The sequence below is a fragment of the Protopterus annectens genome, chromosome 5.part1 (genome assembly GCF_019279795.1).
Source record: "Protopterus annectens isolate FY-2018-M chromosome 5.part1, PAN1.0, whole genome shotgun sequence".
Classification (NCBI taxonomy): Eukaryota; Metazoa; Chordata; order Ceratodontiformes; family Protopteridae; genus Protopterus; species Protopterus annectens.
The window spans coordinates 479,782,566-479,804,860 of NC_056736.1; positions in this window are offsets into that span (position 1 = coordinate 479,782,566).

The following is a 22,295-nucleotide window of genomic DNA, read 5'->3' on the forward strand; positions in this document are numbered from 1 at the left end:
GAAAAGGTTAATCACATCAAGGGTAAGAAATGTCCAATCATTGTCATCCCTACTCAGTTTATTTAGCCTTTTGAGACAATGCCAAGAGTCTTTCAATATATGTGGAACTCCAGTCACCACCCGCTGTATATCCCTATCCACATAAGCAGCCATCAGCTCTGTTTTTGAGCCCCTAGATGACACAATGGCTCAAAATGGTGGATCATTCAAGTTTTTATGATTTTTTGGGAATTCCAAGTACAGTGGCTGTGACTGGATGCTCCACATTCAGAAAATTAAATTCATCCTCTTGTATGGCTCCTTGGTATAGGGCATTCAACAAAAATAAATCTATTTTTCGATAAGCTATATTAAGTTCATTGATGGATACCCTCTGATAAGTGGTGGGGTCATCAAGAATGTCTTGTATTCTAGATATATAATCAAATTCTGACATAATTATGACCCCTCTCCCTTATCAGGTTTCATAATTCTAAGTTCAGTATTATTAGCCAATTCAAACAAGGCCTTCCTTTCATCACTAGTAAGGTTATCAAAATGACAGGTATCACGCCTCACATTGATTGCATTTCTAATGCCTTTAATGCACAATTTCTCAAACAGCAACACATCTGTATGTATTAGGGGAATAAATAAACTCTTTCTGGTAAGCACAACCTGTGTTGTATTGTTATTACGCCCATTTTGGTCTTTGAAAAATAGAGCCAAATTTAACTGTCTAGTATACAATCTTACACTTGTATATACATCAACAATGTTCAAATTAAAATACAGAACAAATGTAAAACCCTTACACAAATGATCATGATAAACTTCCTTAATATCCAGGGCACTAAAGTTGTAGATAGTAAATCCCAATTTTTTTGTAACTTTACACACTGGCATCACAGTTTGAATTTCCGAATCAGAAAATGAATCAGCAAATTCATGGTCTATTATACAGCCCTCGGTCATCATTTATTAAAGTCAATATCTCCTCCTTTTGTTGAAGCACTGGCCTTTCTTCCACTGGCTGTTCCTCCATTGCTGTGGTTGTTGCTGTTGTTCTGTACCATGACGCTGATTTCATTGGGCCCCTTCCCTTTTATTCTTTAGATGCTCCAATCTCCTCAACTGTGGAGACCGGTCTAAAAAACATTGCTGTTCATTGTCCAAATCATTGACTATATATTCAGAGTTATTATCATCAAAATCAGCATTTTTATCATAAATTTGTTCACCCTGCCCTTAGTAAGCACATAACTGTTCCCTTCAACATTGTTGTTATAAAAAACATATGCAGTGTTGTTCTTATATTCACACATGTCCCTAGATAATTTTTTTATCTTAACCTTCATACTTTTCTCTACATATTTTTCTATATTTGTCAAAACTGTTTGATAACTTTTAACATGTTGAAAAAATAACAAATCACTAGCAATACTTTCGTTGAGGAAAACTATCTCATTTTCAAGTATTTTTAACTTACTTTGATTGTTTTTTATGATAATGTCCAACATTTCAAGCCCAGTCCTATCAAACAAATTGACCAGTTCTTTATAGGCCTGAGACCCTTAGTCAATGCCGTTCGGATGTTTCCAGACTCTGAGTCTTTTTGGTACTTGCTTTAGTGCCATGGATTTAGATAAAAAAGCATTATCCAGCTGCAACCCTCTGAATTTATGACAAATGCCCTCCAAGCATTCAAGTTGTTGCTTAACAGTTAACGTATTCCTTCTCTCCTCATTCAAGACAGAGAAGTCCAATTCTGGTACCTGAAGCCTTTGCTAGATATCCTTAGCAGTGGTACACGTACCCCAAATGACAGCATTGCCTTCATTGTTCACATTATTCACTGCCTCAAGGGCCAACAGTGAATGCAGAGTGAAGAGCTCGCCTTGCGAGTCAGTCAAGCGTCACCTGCAACATACATAGGACATCTTTCTTAACGGAGGCAGTTAGTTCAACAACAGCTGCTTCCATATTGAATTAAAATGAAATTTAAACACCGAATGACAAACCGTAGATGTGATTGAGTCGGAATTCAACCAAACAATCACAAAGACAAAACAAATCACCCAGAGGGTGAATAAACTAGTAAAAAAACACAAGCTGAAAAACACGAGCCAAAGCACACTTCCAGTGGGTTTTATTATAGCTCCACAAACTTCCCAACACAAAACCCAGTACAGGTGGTAGACTTAGGAAATTATCCTAGGGTGGTGTTTTCAAGGGGCAGAAATATAAAAGGGTTTTTAGAATCACATAGATCAACATATACATGTTCCAATATGTATAAATGTGGGACATGTAAGTTTTGTAGATATATAAATGATGGGCCCTATGTTACTGTCCCGGGGTATAACAGAAGTATACCCTGTCCAGATAGGTGCAGTTGCAACACCCAAAAGGTGGTATATTTAGCAACATGCACCACCTGTACTGGGTTTTACGTTGGCAAAACCACTCGTAGATTGAAGGACAGGATATCTGAACATCTTAGGGCTATTAGGGTAAAAGATTCACACAATGCCCTATATATGGATAGTGCTGCTTGTTTACACTACAAGAAGTTTATATTTTTTGTAATTGGTAGGGTTGTTCCCAGTGAGGGGTGGGGGGAGTGACAACCTCAGGGTTGAACTTTTGGAATATAAATGGCAGGTTATTTTAAACGCAATTTCTCCACCTGGTCTAAATGATCATATATCTATAAGGACAGTTTTGAAACAGAGAGCTAATAAACTGTGATTGTATAAATAAGAACAGTTATTCATTTGTTATATACACCACAACATTTATATGAATGTTTTTTATATTTAAATATACCTTACAAAGTTTTTACTTTGGCAGGAATATTTGTGAATGCCATTGTTATTATGTGATTACAGTATTGGTTTAAATGTGTTATTTAGGGATGTACCTTTAAGATGATGACATGTTTTTTATTGGAGGTTGAGTAATTGAAGTGTATATAAATAATGTATGAGTATGGTTTCCACTAACTCTGATGATGCCATTAGTGGATGGTGAAAGCGCTACGTTTGTGGAGCTATAGTAAAATCCACTGGAAGTGTGCTTTGGCTCGTGTTTTTCAACTTGTGTTTTTTAAGAGGTACATACCAAATGGGGCATTGTATTCTATAATGGGTCTAATGAGGGATGAGTACAGTGGGATAATGACCTCATTTTTTCTGGATGAAAAGCCCTTAGTGATGAGGTGTGCCACATAGAAGGATTTCCTGACTGCTGTGGCGATGTGGTTATCGAAGGTGAGACCAGTATCCACCTGTGTCCCTAAGTATATTGTCACACATTCGGTGTTTAGTCTACTGCCCCCTATGTGGTAATTCATGGGTACATGTTTTTTCCCAAAGGGGATAACTATATTTTTCTTGGCATTGAGCTTAAGCCCACGGCTCTGGCACCAAGCATCTGTTTCTGTAAGGCCCTTTTGTAGAGTAATCAACAATAAAACATGAACAAATGTGAATAAAACTTATTAAGGAATACTTTACAAGACCTAAATTTATTCTGAAACAGTGTTGACATCTAAGAACAAAATCCAAGCTATAAACCAATTTGCTCTTCCTGTTCTAACTTACAGTTTTGGAGTGACTGACTGGCCCCAAAACATGTTGGATATATTAGATAGGAAAACAAGTAGGATGCTCCATGCTCACCAAATGATTTATAAAAATCAGTGCATACCAAGATTATATATTCCGCATTCCAAAGAAGGGATGGGGCTCCTTGAAACTGATTACATGTATAGATATGTAATTGTGGGACTCCACACATATCTGCTGATCTCACAAGACCCTAATGTAGTGAAAGCTTTGAAATATGAGGAGAATAAGTCTAATATGACTTTTCTGCTTAATCTAGCAGAAGCTTATTGGCATCAACCAGGAATGGAAATCAAACCAGAAGTAGATAAAAATCAGGCAACAACTGAATGTGCCAAAAAACAAAAGAAAGAATATAAGGTGAAGGATCAGTTGAGAAGGCAAGAAATGTGGAAAAATCATAAATATAGTTGCAAGTATAGAAAACTTCTGGAAGAACCTCATGTTGATCAGGAATGAACACAGGAATGGTTAAGGAGAGGAGAACTCAAACCAAGAGATGAAAAGTTAATATTGGTGACCTAAGATAGCGGGCTGCGTACACATTGGTTTATAAAGTCCATTGGACATGTGGGAGAAACAGACAAATGCAGGTTTTGTAAAACCGAATTGGAAACAGTTGCACACCTCGTTGCTGGTTGCAACATACTAATGGTAGAAGGACTGTATACTGAAAGGCTTAATAATGTGATGAGACTGTTGCACTGAGGATTGTGCAAACATTATGATATTAAAGTGGCTGAAAAACACTGGAAACATAGGCCACAAAGCATCATAGAAAATGAAGAAGTCTACATCACATGGAATCATCCATTACCAACAGTTCAAAAGATAGATGCTAGTAAACTGGGTATAGTTGTCCAAGAAAAGAAGACAAGAGTAGCATTGATCATTGAAATTGCCACACCCAGTGACTAGAGAGAGACACAAAGTCATAAAGTATCAGGATCTGCAGGCAGAAATGAGAGCAATGTGGATGAAAGATACCCAGACAGTTCCAATAGTAGTAGGAGCAACGGGTCTTATAAAAAAGAATTTACAATCATATTTAGATATGTTACCAATACATGTAACTCCATACGAACTGCAGAAAGAGTCATTACTGGGCATATTGCAGGTGATGCAAAGAGCACTACTGGCTGACATCAAAGACTGAAACAATACTAATTTCATGAACTTTAATCATACTTTGACTTAGGAATGGAGTCCATTTCCATCATGGTATTAGAAACCCAAAAGACTTTGAGAAATTAAAAAGCATCCAATGTAAGGAAATGGATACAGTACCAGATATTCATGTACCATTACTGTGTCCCTAGGGGTCTGGTATGTCACAGATGCATTCCCCAAACTCTGTGGACAACAATCACGTATTGTCCACCTGGTGTGTGGGAATACACATTTGTCTGGCAGGGGGGTCTACATCTATCAAGCACATGTACCCATTTTGCAAACATCTGGATACTGCAAATGTCAGACACCTATGAGGAGGTCACCCTACACCACATATGCGCTACTCTCTGTTATTGTGTACCACAGATGTTCGTAGAATTTCCACATGCACCTCTAGTAGCACTCACCTATTTTTCAGATGTAGGCTGAATGACATGGTACTGTAATGTTGCCCATAGGGGACACCCAGCAGCCGATGGCAGTGATGTGTGTGGACACATAACAACACAGTCTGCCACAGTGGTCAGGCCATTTCTGGTAGTCCTGGTACCATCCCAAGTTACCAGGTTATGTGCCCTGTGCAGCCATATGGCTAGGCCACATGTCAGCCCATGTGTATGCCAGGCAGCAGCTAATGTTCCCATCAAACAGGCACACAGGTGGTATCCCAAGGGTGTATGTGCTGTTAACCATCCATTTGACCAGGTTACACATGCAAGGGTTTAGGTAGCTACCCTGCCTGATTTGGGCAGGGTGCCCATTGCCCTGCAGGGTGATTGTGTATGACACACATGTGAGCTGCCAACAAGGCCAGTGCAGGTCACTCACCAGGTTGAGCATGTGTGTGTTTGTTAACACTGTGGAGTATGACTTACACTCATGCAGCAGTCCCAGCAATGTGGAGTCCATAATTGCCTTTCATGCCACAGTGAGGTCACTTCTGAGGAGTATGTATGACACCATGTAGAGGGTTGCTCTTATAGCCTATAGGTGTACAGTAGATGTTTGATGACCTGGTATACACTGATTGGGAACCTCTGTGTTGTCCCCAGCTGCTGCATGTGCTGTGTGATGTGAATGATGACTGGAGGATTGTGCACATTAAAGGTCCTCATTGGGGGGAGCATGAAACATCAGGGGGCCAATGCATGCTGCAATGCCAGTATGTTGACAATACCCACAAACATACTGTACTGATAGATGGCAGGGGTGTGATGTGGATAGTGCTAGCAAAAGTGGATGTGCAGGGTCTGTACATAATAGTGGCAAATAAATGTGGTTCTGTGATGTGTTCCCCTGTTCATGTCTTTCAGGTGGGATGTACCACAGATGCAACCCACCCTTCTCAGATGTTGAGACTGTGGTGATCATTGATGCCCTCAGACTCCATCAAAGGGTAATGTTGAGAAAGAGCTGGCAAAACCTGCAGGAATGCACTGCCCTGTGGGCATAACTGGTAGCGACAGTCAACAATGTGGGACACTGGCACAAGACCTACAAACAGGTCCAACAACGTGCCTGAGATAAGGTTCACAATGTATGGCAAAGGGCTGCAGCTGTGGACAGGGACTGTTTTGGCACAGGTGGAGGCCCTGCTACTCAAGCACCATTCACAGCCACTGAAGAGTTCCTCTCAAACCTTGGTGCAGCCACTGCCTCCCAGGAAACCATCACTACATATGTCATGGAGGTGGGTGGCACTGAGTCCACAGCCAAGCAGAGTGCAGTTAAGGCCCCAGTGTGCATAACATCAATACAGTAGCATTCATAATGGCAGCCTTTGCATACCTGGATGCATATGTCAAGTCAAACTGCATTTGTGGGTGGAGTTTTGTTATCCACACAAGTGCACACCTATTGTGAATATCAGCAATTTGAATAGTATTACAGCTTGTATTGTAAATGTTCATGATTGCACATATTATCCTCTACCAATGCCATGTGTGTGTGTGCTGACAATACCTCTGCCCCACAACTACGTGGGCCCCCTGGTGTGGCTGGGGAACAGCAGCCTGAAGTTGGTGAGTGTAGAACTGTCTTGTTGTGGCTCACAAATACAGTAGGCATGTTGAGGGCTGCCAGTTTTCCATGCACACTACTGTTATGCTTAGCTATATTGTAATACGTGCGTGTTCATGTGTGGTGGGGTTATCTGCGGTGCATAACATTGGTCATCATGGGACCCTATTCACAGGAGCTGTAACATATTAGCAAGTACTGTTGTATACCTCTTGCCACTGTGCTATACAGGGGTACATTAGTATTGTGTACATGGGTGCACTGTGTGTTAGGTGAAGGTCCATCACATACTGCCACTTCTCACATATCTCACAGGTGTATAGTAGTAGCAACATTAACTGGAAATAGCTGCACTCAATGTTGTTGAATGTCTGAATGTGTGTCGTGCATGTCATCATTCAGAAAGTGTGGTCTGTATAATGTCTTTGTGCCACCTCACCTGTATGTGTGTGTGTGTGTGTGTGTGTGTGTGTGTGTGTGTGTGTGTGTGTGTGTGTGTGTGTGTGTGTGTGTGTGTGTGTGTGTGTGTGTGTGTGTGTATCAGCAAACATTATAGTGCAGGTAGTAATTTACATATGTTGTCTTCCTCTCACAGGTAAACATAGGGGTTGGGGTATCTCCCCCTCACAACCTGATGTCAGTGTCTTATCAGACTCTGATGATGATGATGGTCATAGTAGGGCACAGGTGGGGTTGTTGGGGGCTGAATCTGTACCATTGGTTGACATCCCACTTCCACCAACAATGTTCCCACAAATGGTCAGTATGCCCACAAATACCCAGTCGCTAGGAGTCACAGATACTGGACAGTTGGAGGGTGGTGGCATACAAAAGGTTAGTGCATTGACTATGGCATCTGTGAGTGTAGATGCTAGCCATAACCAGAGAGCTGGTGAGGTCCAACACAGGCTGATTGACAGGGGTGCTCAAAGGAGGACTTCTGCCCATCCAGCACCTGTCAGAGGTGTCACAGCAGGTGTCACTCGACGCATGTTTAGGTCCATCATGAAAGGCATGGTACACCAGACAGATAGTCAGGGTCATGGATGCAACATTACATGCCATGCAGGGTGACTTCCACGATATTGCTGATACCATACATAATTTTGCTGATGTCGTGGATAGACAGTGGGGTGAGACATTGTCAGTGCTCAACTGTGCAATGTCTGTACTTAAACATGTGGTGGGTGTAGGGCTTTGGACACATGCATGTAGGTCAGCAGCATCATCAGCTGAGAGCCCACGTGTCTGTGCACATTCACACTCCCATAGTAGCACTACCACCAGCACTACCAAAGGGAGGGTGCTGTCCACACCACACCATAGCAGGCCATGGGCACATGGTCCTGGCCATTCTGTGGGACATGGATCCATCAGACAGCAGTCACTATCAGGAAGTAGTACCACATCTGGCCTTGGGCCTGTTTGTGCCACTGACACTCCTGGCAGAACCAGTTACTGTGTCTGTGGCCAGAGACGGTGTACTGTACAACCTTCCATGTATAGTCCATGGCTGTCCAACATACCCAAGACTAGCACATGGCTTGACTGTGTGCATACACACACTCACACATCACTATCACATGCAGGTCACCACCAGACATACACAGTTCCTCTCCATGGCTCACCTGAACACCATTCCTCCAGACACACACATGATGTCAACTCTATGGCCTAACCTAGGCCTTTGGCAACCCCATATCACACCCTGTGCATGTGATGATACCTGTGCCACATCCCTGTTATCCATATCATCGAAGCAAGGACATGATAATTTGTGTCTGATGCACAGGTTGAATATCAATGTGTAGTGTAGTAATGTTCTGATGTGTAAGGTGGTGTCTGCTGGTAATTGTCATGGATACACATCAAAGTGTATGCACCTTTCTGCCATGATGCATTATTGTTGTTAGTACTGTTGAGTGACTGTTGACTCACATACCTTAGTCTGTTTGTTTTTCAGGTGTCTGTGTGTGTACAGCCTGGGGAGCTGCTAACATTACCAAAGATGAGTATGGCAGAGTGGAAATACAGTGACCTTTTCATTGCCAAGGTACGGCTGTATATGTACATGTTTACCTAGGTGCATATGCATGCAACAGTGTGTGAGGGACAATGGGGGCAGACAGTGTAAACTTGCATGTATACCCCTTGACACAGCCAGCTCACCTTCATACATGTCACCTGGGTGTTCCACAGGACCAGGGGTTCATAGATACAGAGGAGGTTACTAGAGTACTGGCCCTGGGTCCCTCACAAGCCAAGCTATTACTTTATCCCCAACAGTATCATCAAGCAACATCTGATGCCACTGCCATTGCTGGACAGAGGTTGAACCACAGGGATAAATGTTTTTTTTCTATCCTCTCCGCCTAGATGCAGTTGATGAGGGTATGCATGGTACTGTGTTTGACATGTTGGGGGAGTGTTGTCCTGACACAGGGCAGCCTCTGTGAGCCAAACCTGACTCTCCAGCATGTGTTTCTACTATCTCATATGCGAGTCAGACCTCTCATGCTGGGAATGCACACTGAGTTATACTCTCATAGATGGGACAGCTGTTGAATGGCTGAGCACAACAGTGCATCTAGGCATGCCACAGACACCTGTGGACAACCTGACTGGTGACCAGTGGGGCAGTACTGATTACAAGCTGTCTGCATGGACCAGGTGTTGAGGGGCATGGCTGACCTTTGTGGGTGTTAACATAGTCTTTACAGTTTCTGCAGATGTCTGCATAGGTGCATAGCAGACCAGCCATGCTGCTAATGTACTGTTGTACTGACTGAGGACTATTCAGAGGTAATGTCCACTTTTTGTCTGGATGGGGTCCCTTTACCTTTGTGGTATATATCTCTCAATCTCTTAGAGCAAAAAATCCGGATAAAGCCTAAAATGATCAGGGGACAAATAGGGACAGATTCTAAATATTGCTCTTACAAACTTGGAAAGTTGATAGTATAACAGATTTTGCATTAGCATGAATTTTCTGAAGGATGTGGAGTCTTAAACTCAAATAATTGTCATTATTTAATGACTTCAATCCTCAGCTATTTACCAGAAAGGTGCAGATTTTTAGAAGAACACAACAAAAATATGAGGCAAAAATCTGGACATTCTGTGAAAATCTGCACAGTTGAGATGTATGATGTGGTGAATCACATACAAGCAATTCCTGCCCACTGCTACTACTTTCTGCCTGAATGAGTACCCAGGTCTGTCATCACAGTCTGTGTGTTTATGGGGTTTCTGCTAATATGGGAAATACTGGGGACATGTCCTTGCCATATGGCATTCTGACACTGTTGTCTGCATTCAGATTGGAGCCAGGACCATGACACCAGTACATACCCACTATATGGCCTATTTCAGTGTGTTTACAGCAGTTTGTGGCTCAGTGACAGACTGCACAATACTTACAGTTGAAACAACCTTAGGTTGTACCTACGTATGTGGGTGGTGGCAGCTAGCATTCATGCCTATATACATGTGGGTAATTGGGGACAGCAGGTAGTCACAAGGCCTTCACATGTCTACATATTGTGCACACATAGGTAACACAGATTGTGGTTGCCATCTTATCAAATGTGGACTGTGGGACACGTCTTATAGTAACGGGACAGTTGGCAGGACATACCATAACCATGGCAATTGCAACACACAGGGCTTCCTTTGCTTGCTAGTATGACACCGCATTTGTATGAGGTTACCTTAACTTGTACTATTTGTCATAATATTACAGTGCTTCTGATGTGCAATAACTGCTCTATGCAATTAGTAGGCAACTGTATGAAATGTTTGCTGTCCTACACTCTTGGGACCTCTTTATTGTTTCAGTTGTTATCACAGGTCACACCTTGCAAACATGGACTGCAACCTACATGGTTGTACAGATGGTGACCATACCTGTGACCTCTACACATATCTGCAGTTTGTCTAGATGTTTGACACAAATTTGACCTCCGTTTGTCATAAAGTTGTGGTTCTCTGGCAAACTGTTTGAAAATCATGACACACTAACATTACAGATTAATGATGGATATTGTCATGTAGCAACACATACCATTTGGAAAGTGCATTCAAATGCACAACCTGTTCTGGTGTCTACTTTCCATGTGTGTCACAGCAATATGTGAAGGTTCTGCTCAATGTTTGGTCTTTGTCCCATTTTTCCATATGGCTTTCACCAGATGTCTTTCTGTGAGGGGTTTAGAGGTATGCTGGTGTCTGTAACACAGTTAGACTGCTGCAAGGGGGTGTATATACACACACACACACACACACACACACACACACACACACACACACACACACACACACGCGCACTCATGACCTGCGCTTGCTGATAGCAGAACCTCTACCTGCCTAGTTTTATAAACGATACTGCTAGATGCAGAACACAAGCGCCACAGAGCTACTATAGCTATTGCAGTGTCTGCCACTACTATTAAAGTGGGTGACAATTGCAGGTGCTGTTAGAATTGCCAATGGGGAGTTCACAGGCCCTTAACATGGTACAGCCATCTAAAACACACACACCCTGCTGCATGGGGACATGCATTGAAACACACATGCACACAGAGTTGACACTTTTCCAATTAGAAGACCTACCTATTTAGTTATGTAGAATACAGAGTGACATAACTATTGCATATACCAAAGTGCCTTTGTGTTAGGAAATGTGTAACTGTCCTTGTAAGGTGGATGACATCTGTAGGGTCCATGAGTATGTTGTCAGTGGGGGAGTTAAAAGGGTGGAACAGGCACACAAAATGGTATAACCATCGCATACACACAGGCAAGACAGCCACAGGGGATATGCATACAGAAACACGCACACTCACACAGTTGGAAATGGTCAGATTACAAGCCCTACCTATCTACTTGTATGTATTATAGTGCTACATACATATTGCTTGCACCACAGAGATTACATGCCAGGGACATAAGTCACAACCTCCTACACCAATTAATCTTGGGAATGCCCTTCATGGATGGTGGGATAAACCACCCAAAATAGTGACTCTTCTCAGATATTGCTCGTACAAACCTGGACAAGTGGTAGGGTAACAGACTATGCATCACCATGACATTTCAGACAGATATGATGTATGAAGGTGACATGTGTGAAACTATGACAACTGTCATGAATTTGCCAATGATGTGTCATAAAACCCCATTGCTAGGAGACATGGACCACATATATGTTACAAACATCTGGACATGCTGCATATATCTGTACAGATGAGTGGTATGGCCTGTAGAGTTTAACATGGTCCATGTAAGGTAGATGGCAGCAACATGCCCTTTAATGTAATGCCATGGGGTGGGGGTCAAGAAACCTAAAAATGGTATAACCAACACCCCCAGGGGATATGCTTCACACACAAACAGTAGCATAGTTGGCTGTATTAAAATTCAAACTCCTACTTATCTACTTGTATGGACTACATTGCTACCTACTTATCACATGTGCCATGGAGCTTATATGCCTTAAAAGTTTCCAACAGTGGATCTAAGGTTGATGACATGAGCAGGCCCTGTAAAGTAATGCAATGGGGAGGGCACTAGGTTGGAACAGGCCACAAAATGGTATAATCAACACACAGGGGATATGGGTCTCACACACACACACACACACACACACACACACACACACACACACACACACACACACACACACACACACACACACACAAACACACACACACACACACACACACAGTTGCCAGTAATGACATTAGAATCCCTACCTATCTAGTTATTTCTACTACAGTACTATGCAGTTATCCCACATGCCACAGAGCTTAGAGAGAAGAAGAGTGCCCAAAGGTACTTCTAAGGTGAATGATATCAGCAGGCCTTGTAAAGTAATGCAGTAGGGGGGCAACAGGCTAGAACAGGCCTCAAATGGTATAACCAACACACACATAGAGTATATGGGTCTTATACATATGCACACAGCTGCTAGTGCCGAGATTAGAACCCCTACCTATCTAGTTATTTGTGCTATAGTACTACACTGTCATCAGACATGTCATGGAGCTTATAGGGCTGTAGTGTTTCCAAAGGTACTTCTAAGGTGAATGACATCAGCAGACCTTGTAAAGCAGGGCAATGGGAAGTGCACCGGGTGGGAAAGGCCTCAAAATACTTTAACCTACAAACACACACACAGTTGCCAGCACTGAGATTAGAAACCCTGCCTCTCTAGGTACATGTACTACAGTGTTACGTATTTATCACCTGCACCCCGGAGCGGATAGGGCTGAAGATTGTCCAAAGATACTTGTAAGGTGCATAACATCAGCAAGGCTTGTAAGGTAGGGCAGTTTTGCAGTCTACTGGGTGGAAAATACCTCAAAATACTTTAACCTACAAACACACACACACACACACACACACACACACACACACACACACACACACACACACACACACACACACACATACATACAAGGCAGGTGAGGTGAGATCACAACCCCTACCTGACTACTATTACACAATGGAAGTCACCTTCATACTGGCATGTGCCAGTGATTGCTATCGGTGTTCAACTGTCCTTCTGTACTGCAGTCATGGCCTTTGTCCACAGTTGCTACTGTTATGTATTTGTAGTTATGGTGTGAGTGGGGTAGATGTCGTAACATCACACACAGGGTTACAGACCTCACACCTCTGGCTATACCTGTTTAGCGGGTTTTGCATTATTGTGCCCCATAGATCTGCTGTAGTCCTCAGATGGCATGTGTTGCACTGATATTGTCAGGTTACAGGTTGGCCATAGCTGTCAGGTCTTACAGATGGACATTTGGACACTCCCATATATAACGGTCAGACACAGGCCCAGAAATGGGGGCAGGCTCTTAATATTGCTCTTCCAAACTTACACAGTTGGTGGAATGGTTTTGTATTAGGTTGCAATTACTATTGCGGATGACATCTACATCTCTACTGTTTGTCATTGATGTTTTCACATCAAACTTTATTTGTTTGCCAATAGATTGTCAGGCAAATGCAATGTTATGACAAGCAGAACAAATATATGAGGCATACATGTGGACATTCTGTGATATGGATGGTGCCCACTTACTTGTTGTCAGTACTGACACAGTGACATGGCAGCCTTTATATCCAGGCAGTTGACTTGTCACAACTTGCTGTTGTAGTAGGCACTGTGTAGGTTACTCGGACATGTGTACTGTCCATATGTGTGGCCCCATGTCCCTCCATTGTCCAGCTTTCCAGCAGCAACAAATATTGAGTTCTGGCCAGTATGTAGAACTCCTACCATTGGCATAGCTGATCTGCAAAATAGTTGCCACGGTCAGCCTCTGACAACTACAGTATTGCACTTAGACCACTTAGCCACAACAACTACCAGTAAGTTTTGTCTATTTGCTGACACTATTAACTGCAAACATACATAGCACATTGACCCCTGCATATTGCAGACATGGAACATGTTATCAAGTTGATTGTGACAGCCCTGACAGTGTGTGGCCTGCTGCTATCACCTTACAGACATAGATGTTACTGCAATTCTATGTGAACACAGGTGTGTTGAGGGGAGGGGACATACCTCTCATGTACACATCTTCACAGGCTGTGCAGATGTTTAGCTCATAATTTGGTCCCATTTGTCATAGTATTTTGGTTGTGTGTCAAATAATGGTGAATACGTTACAGACTGAAGTTGGAAAGTAATGACAAATGTGAGTTTCAGACTTTTTGCTCTTTAGAGACTTCATGCTACTGCAACGGCTGTTATTATTTCAACTTTCTATGTTTCTAAGTGCAACATTTATGACTTGTCCCTGTTGTATGTGTAGCCCCCTGTCCCTCCATTGATCAGCTTTCTTGCAGTAACAAATATTGCCTTCTGGACAGCGTGTACAACTCCTACTGTAGGTGTAGCTGACATGCAAAATAGCTGGCATGACCTGTCTGGAACCACAGGCCCTGTCAACCACAGTACTGTACTTAGATGACTAAACCACAACAGCCACCAGTAAGTGGTGTCTATTTGCTGGCACTATTAACCACTAACATACATAGCACATTGGCCCCTGCATATTGCAGAAATGGAACAAGTTATCCAATTGATTGTGACAGTCCTCGCAATATGTGGCCTGCTGCTATCACCTTACAGACATAGATGTTACCGCAGCTGTATGTGAACACAGGTGTGTTGAGGGTAGGGGGGCATACCTCTCAAGTGTCCACATCTTCACAGACCGTGCAGATGTTTGCTTCATATTTCAGGTTCATTTAGCACAGTATTGTGGTTGACTTGGAAAATACTAGCATTTCATTACAGATCAGAGTTAGAAAGTAATGACAGACATTTGAGTTTCAGTCATCTTACCTACCAGAGACATAATTCAATAGCAAAACCTGCTGTAAGATCACTGTCTATGTTTATCAGAGTAATATTTTATAACTGTCACTATTTGTGGCCCTTTGCCACACATTTCCTTATGGCTTTGTATGGCTGACATGCTGGGAGAAGCTGAGAGGTGTGTATGGGACTCCAACAATGACATCCATGCATGTGACCTATGACCCTGTAGTTTGTTAGCCCCCCACATATACTGCAGTGGGTTTTGTCACCTAGGGGAGTACTGCATATTCCCTGGAAGCCAATATTTGTGGACATTTCCTGTTGTCCCACATAGCTGTCGGTTGTTTGCTGCTATCCCAGTAAACCAACCCATTCCCTTGCATACATGCAGAGATACCACAGATATGCTACCACAACATACTACTCCATTCATTAGTTGTTAAGAAGAGTGACTTACCTTGTGCCTGGGGCAGTTGTGCGGGCAGTGCCTCAGGGCTGACTCTGTCAGATGCATGCAGTACACAGCCTATAATGGTAAGGTACAGGTAGTGTGATGTGTGTGGCATCCTTTTTACGGTGTGTGCGAGTCAGAGAGAGGTGTCAGTCCCTGGGTCCCTAGATTGTCAGTGTATGTGCTATGCATTGCCTCTTTGCCAAGGCCAGGGTGTAATGGGCATGTATGTGCTATGCGTTGCCTCTTTGCCAAGGCCAGGGTGTACTGGACATGCTTACATCTGCCTGCAGAGGCAGGCTGAGGGGGTTCCTACTCCGAGTCCCCCTGTGTCTGTGGGGACCTTGGCAATGGTGGGGGGCTGTGTCCCCCTTCCCTATGATGTTCCTGCCACAGCTGTTTCCGCAGGATCATATTGTGTAGCATGGCACATACTATGAACATGTGTGCACATGTGGCTGGAGAGTACTGCAGGACTCCACCAGATATATCAAGGCAGCAGAAATGTGACTTGTGCAGCCAAAGACAAGCTCTACAATGTTCCTAGTTTGTGCGTGTGTCTCATTATGGCATTCTTCAATGTGTGTGCGTGTGCATTTCTGATGGGTGTCATCATCCACGGTTCCAGTGCATATCCAGCATCCCTCAAGAAATGACTGTATGGGATGTCCCCCCTGGCAAATACCTGGTATAGTTGTGAGGCATGCCAGATGTGGGACTCGTGATGACTGCCAGGGCTGCCAGCACACACACTGATGATAATGCCCTGGGCATTGCACATGACCTGGCAGTTGATGGAGTGATAGACCTTGCAGTTGACATAGACTCTTCATCGGGTGGTGCTTTGATGTAGAGATGAGTGTAGTCTATGGCACCCAGTACCTCTAGGTAGTGTGCTACATGGTAGAAGAGAAGCATATTGGTGGTCCTCTCCTCAGGTGTGCTAGGGAAATAAATGTGTTCACTGGCATGACTTAGCATGAAATTCAGGAACTGATGGAGTATCCTGGATGCGGATGGCTGTGAGACCCCCATGATGTCCCCAGTAGGTCTTTGGTAAGTACCTGTAGCTAGTATTTTTAAGGCTACACATACCTTTGTTTCCACTGGGATGGGTTCCCCTCTGTTGTCTCTGGGTCTGAGGTGAGGGCAGCAGAGCTCAGAAAGTTGCTGTAGTATGTTCCTGTCCACCCTGAAGTGCTCTTCTGTCTCCAGCTCATGTCACCCCTGAAAGGTTACCCTGGGTCTGAACACTCTCCTCCTCCTCAGTCTGGGCCAGTTTTCAGCATCATCCTCATCACCACCCTCAGTCTGTAGCATGTAGAGCTGTAGCAAAGCAGCAGCAACCCCTATCAGTTTGTCAGTTAAAATTCCCAAGTGTCTACTCCAATAGTGCAGAGTATGTGGGGAAATCAGACTGAAGGGTGTCTGCATACTTTATATTGGTGTACTGCAGATGCAGCCTGCATGATTGGCTGACTATGACATATTCCACTTGCCAGCTACATTATTGAGGGGTTTGAATGTCCCACTGTGAGTGGCAGAGGCCTTATAGTTGGCTGCCTTTTGTCTGCTATTTCCTTTTTTTTCCCAGTTTCCTCCAGTTTTAACCCATGCAGCTAGTGTAAACACTGCTGAACAGAAAGGACCCTCCCTTGTACACGAGCATGCTCAGCATTTCACTCACCAGCTAAGCACAGCTAAGAAGCCTCAGACACCCATCCCTGCTTAGCTGTGCTTAGCTGAGTGCAAACAGAAGCCACAGAGCTCCAATGTGCTTACACAAAGCATGACACACCCCTTTTCATGTCAGCTGCCTCTTCTGCCTACACCACCACATTGTAGCCCCTACACGGTTAGGTACCTGCAGATACAGTGGCCCATTTTGCTATTCAGTAAACTTAGCCCATTTGCATACACCTAATTACATATGCCCTAATTACAGCACTACATGAGAGTTTATGTTCTTAGCAACCACTGTTACCTGCCATTGTATGAGTCTGCATGCTGGCCAGTATAATGTGGAATATAATTTTAGCTTAAAAAAATCCCCTTTTAATATTATAAATGTATTTTTTGTCAGATGCCATGCTTGTGCACCACTGCACTCTGCTTAAGCAGGGCATATGTGCTGTAAAAATTAACCTTTGATTTTTAATATTTTGCATCAGTTTTACATGCCAATGGCCATAGTTTTGGCCATTAGCATGCCTGATGCAACTAATACATGTTTTACTTTGAGTTTTCATAGCCCCATTTTTATTTTGCAGTCTGGTATACAGACAGTTCACGCATACATTTCTAATGCAGACACAGCTCCTACACAGATGCCTATCTGCTTCCTGGATCAGCAAATCACTTCATTTGCACGGCTTTCACCAGTAAATTAGGTGATTTACATTCCACGAATGCCTCCATGACTGAACAGTGCTGGGAGGCTTGAGCATGCCCCCAGCACTATTTCCTGGATCGCATAGCCTCCGAACTCCATGTTCGAGTTGTACCACTATGCTTACACAGAGATTAGCTCCGTGAAAGCATTATTGAATTACCCCCATGTTTATTATTTAAATGGAATTCTTTGCAAAGTATAACATTCCTTCAGTGTGTTTATATTAGTAAGTCTGTTTTCTAAAGTATAATAATGGACAACATTCAAAAGTATAAATCAAATATATTGTGAATAAAAAGTGACATTAAATGCCAGTGAATGAAACAAATGCATTTTGTGCACTCAGTCCATCCATCCATCCATCCATCCACAATGACCCCTTTTCCCCATTTTTACACGTTGTTGGAGTTTGATTTGTCCAATCGTTCATTCCGCATTAACTAATAGAACTAACATTTCCACCTGTTACTGTTCTTTAGCTATTATTTGTGCAGGGACTAATACGTGCGGTGCTGCAAAATGAAGGTGTGTACCATAAATTGAGTTATTTAATATTTATCCATACTCATTAGCAAAAGCCAATTTTTTAAGTGAGTTATGTAAACAAGAAGCAGCCAGTTATTTTGGGGCCATATCCTAGCTTCTCCTCTTTAACACCCATATTTCTACGATCACTGCACCACAAAGTAAAAGGCTGAAATGTTATTTCTATTAGTTCATGCTCACCAAATGATTTATGAAAATCAGTGCATACCAAGATTATATATTCCCCATTCAGAAGGAGGGATGGGCCCCCTTGAAACTGATTACATATATAGATCTGCAATTGTGGCACTGCGCACATATCTGCTGACCTCACAAGTCCTAAATGTAATGAGAGTTTTGAAACATGAGGAGAATAAATCTAAAATGACTTCTCTGCTTAGTCTAGCAGAAGTATATCGGCATCAAGCAGGAATGGAAATCAAACCACAGGTAGATAAAAATTAGGTAGCAACTGAATGTGCCAAAAAACAAAAGAAAGAATATAAAGTGAAGGACAGGACGAAAAGGCAAGAAATGTGGGAAATGCATAAATATAGTTGCAAGTATAGAAAACTTTTGGAAGAACCTCATATTGATCAGGACTGAATGCAGGAATGATTAAGGAGACGTGAATTCAAACCAAGAGATGAAAGGTTAATATTGGCTGCCCAATATAGTGGGCTACATACACGGTGGTTTACAAAGCCCATTGAACATGTGGGAGAAACAGACAAATGTAGGTTTTGTAAAACAGAATTGGAAACAGTTGCACACCTTGCTGCTGGTTATGACATACTAATGGCAGAAGGACTGTATACCAAAATTCATAATAATGTAGCAAGACTGCTGTGCTGGGGATTGTGCAAACATTATGGTATTGAAGTAGCTGAAAAACACTGGAAGCATGAGCCACAAAGCATCATAGAAAATGATGAAGTCTACATCACATGGGGATCACCCATTACCAACAGTTCAAAAGACAGATACTAGAAAACAGGATATAGTGGTCCATGAAAAGAAGACAAAAGTAACATTGATCATTGAAATCACAACACCCCATGACTACAGTGTCTTGCGTACAGAGAGACACAAAGTCATAAAATATCAGAAGTTTCTGGCAGAAATGAGAGCAATGTGGAAGAAAGATATGAAGACAGTTTCAATAGTAATAGGTGCAATGGGTCTTATAAAATAGAATCTTCTTCAGTTCCTTAACCCTTTCATAATAAGTGTTGGACACCATCTGGAGGAAATAGTTATGTTTCTGTTACCTCATGACAGGATGTATTTCTGCTAACTATAATCATCCATATTATGGGCCATGTGCAACATAGTACTGGTGCTGCCTCATTAAGCCATTATATCAAAAACTTGTCATCTGGAAGAATATCTGTGGGTGGCCCAGATGTAATCAACACATACATAAAAATCATATGATATTAATAATTTTAAACAAAGCACTTTGGTAATAGCCACAGGAAATCGAGAAAGATACAATGAACAGGAGTTTTATTTCTAAAGTATATCATAAACCGGCATATTGTAATTGCATTATAGTACTATTCCAGCTGTCATCCAGTTGTTGTTTGTTGTTGTTTGTCTTACGGCTTTTCACGGTAAGGGGTCGCCACAGCGGAACTCCGGTCCGCTAATGATAGGCACTAGATTTTTATGAAACGCTGAGGTGCCAGCTCGACGCCCAACCTTCAACGAAGGCAAACCCATTTACACATGCATGTCTTTCGAATGCTACCCAACCACTGGGAGGACATGCAGACTCCACACAGAAGGCACTCCCAAGCCCAGCCGAGAATCGAACGGGAGAATCTCTTGCTGTGAGGTAACAACGCTACTGCCGTACCACCGCAGCATCTCCTATTTAAAAAAAAACTTTAGTAAAAGGCCAAATGGTCAGACTAGCAAGAATGGGGTTTGACAATAATGTATTTATCAAAGAAATGGATTCTCTTAGCAACATGCTTCCCATGCAGGGTTATCCATATGACTTTATTAAATCTATATATTACGAAGTGGGTATGAAAAGAGAACAGGGAGTTTACCTTTTATTAGGAGGAAGAAGATTGACATTTAATTATAGATCTGATAGTAAGAAAAATAGAACATCTTTTACTATATTTAGTATTAACAGTGGATCTTTTAATATAGTCTTTTATAACAATATAATTTTTTACTTCAATATAGGCATGATGCATATTTTGGGAGAGCATTCCAAAATTGTCTCTAGGAGGGGTATGAATAGTAAAACAATCTTGGCATCAACATCTAAGATGAACTGTCAAAAACAAGACAGGAAAGGGACAATGAGGTATGTTGCAACAATGTAAGTACATTTCAAAAGGGTCTACAATTAATGTGAGTGGCCATAGACCCCTATTTAGCAATGACCTCTACAAGTGTGGTGCAAGAGGGATGGCCTATATCACCAATTATAAGGGCTGAACCTCATTTTATATTGGTAAAACAGAAAGGAGTTTAAAAGACCATATATATGAGTATCATTCTGACATTAATAGAAAAAGATTCCAACACTGCTTTGTACAACCACATTGAGAAGCTTTCCAACCATGTTTTCACATTCATATTCGGTGCTTTATAAAAAAGTTTCATGTGAAGCAAGAGGTGGTCCATGGAATGAAAAACTTGTGATGTCAGAGTTGCAATGGCAATTATGCTTAAATGCAGACTCAAGTCCAAGTTTGAAGGGGGACATCTCTATACAATGCACTTAAATTGGAAACATTAAATATAGAAAACAGTTTTTTTCTAATTGTTTTTACACAATACATATATTAATATTTGTATGCTTTTATATTCTTACTTGCAATCAGATGTGAATTAATAAGTTAAACAGTGTGCTGAATTTGTAATCATTAACGATGCATGCACATAACTACATTTAGTCACATGAATGAATTTTAAAGGTTGAGTCGGGTGTTATTCAGGTGAGTTTGAAGAAGTTTAGAAGTGACGGAAGCACTGCTGGTTTTATTATTCCTGTGTGAATAAAGAATGTTGGGTGAATATTCTGGTTGTCATTTCATTTTGAATTTGCTGTTTTGAGTTTCTGTGAGGAAACACTGTCTGCTTGATTCTTAATAGCAATTGCAGCCTCTGGTTCTGATCTGCTGCGGTGCTTTTTTCAGTATGCCTTCTACATACATGACCTAAATTTTTAAAATTAAATTTAAAATTAACTGCATCGCAATGGTATAATTTGGAAAGCAGTGTGGCATGCAAATATTAAGCACACATATGAAATATATAAATGCTACTGAGAGAGCTTTACTAGATATTGATTGATATACATGCACAAACAGTTTATAAAATAATGTTTGCTCATTTAAACTGTTAGGCATCATCTATTGAATAGCTAAACCACACCAAATGAAGAAATATCGATTCCACCACAAAAAGCCAGAATCCACACAAAACCAGAATGAAAGATGTAAAAAACAAACTTTTATTAACTCAAAAAAGCAATAAAATCAAGTAAAATAAAACAGTATCTCTCTTCTATCTCCTCGGCTAACACAGCCTTTTGAGACTATGTTTTGTGTGGATTCCTAGCTTTTTGTGGTGGAATCATCTATTGAATGCCTTGATGTGTATTGTATGTCATGATTAATTCTTTACATTCTATACATATTAAGGCTTTTAGCAGAATTTATTTTCAGTGTGTTTTATTCTAATGTGCATAAAGGATGTACTCATCCCATAGTTTTATCTAAAAATGGTCTTGCTTCTTTGTATTCTTCCTTATTG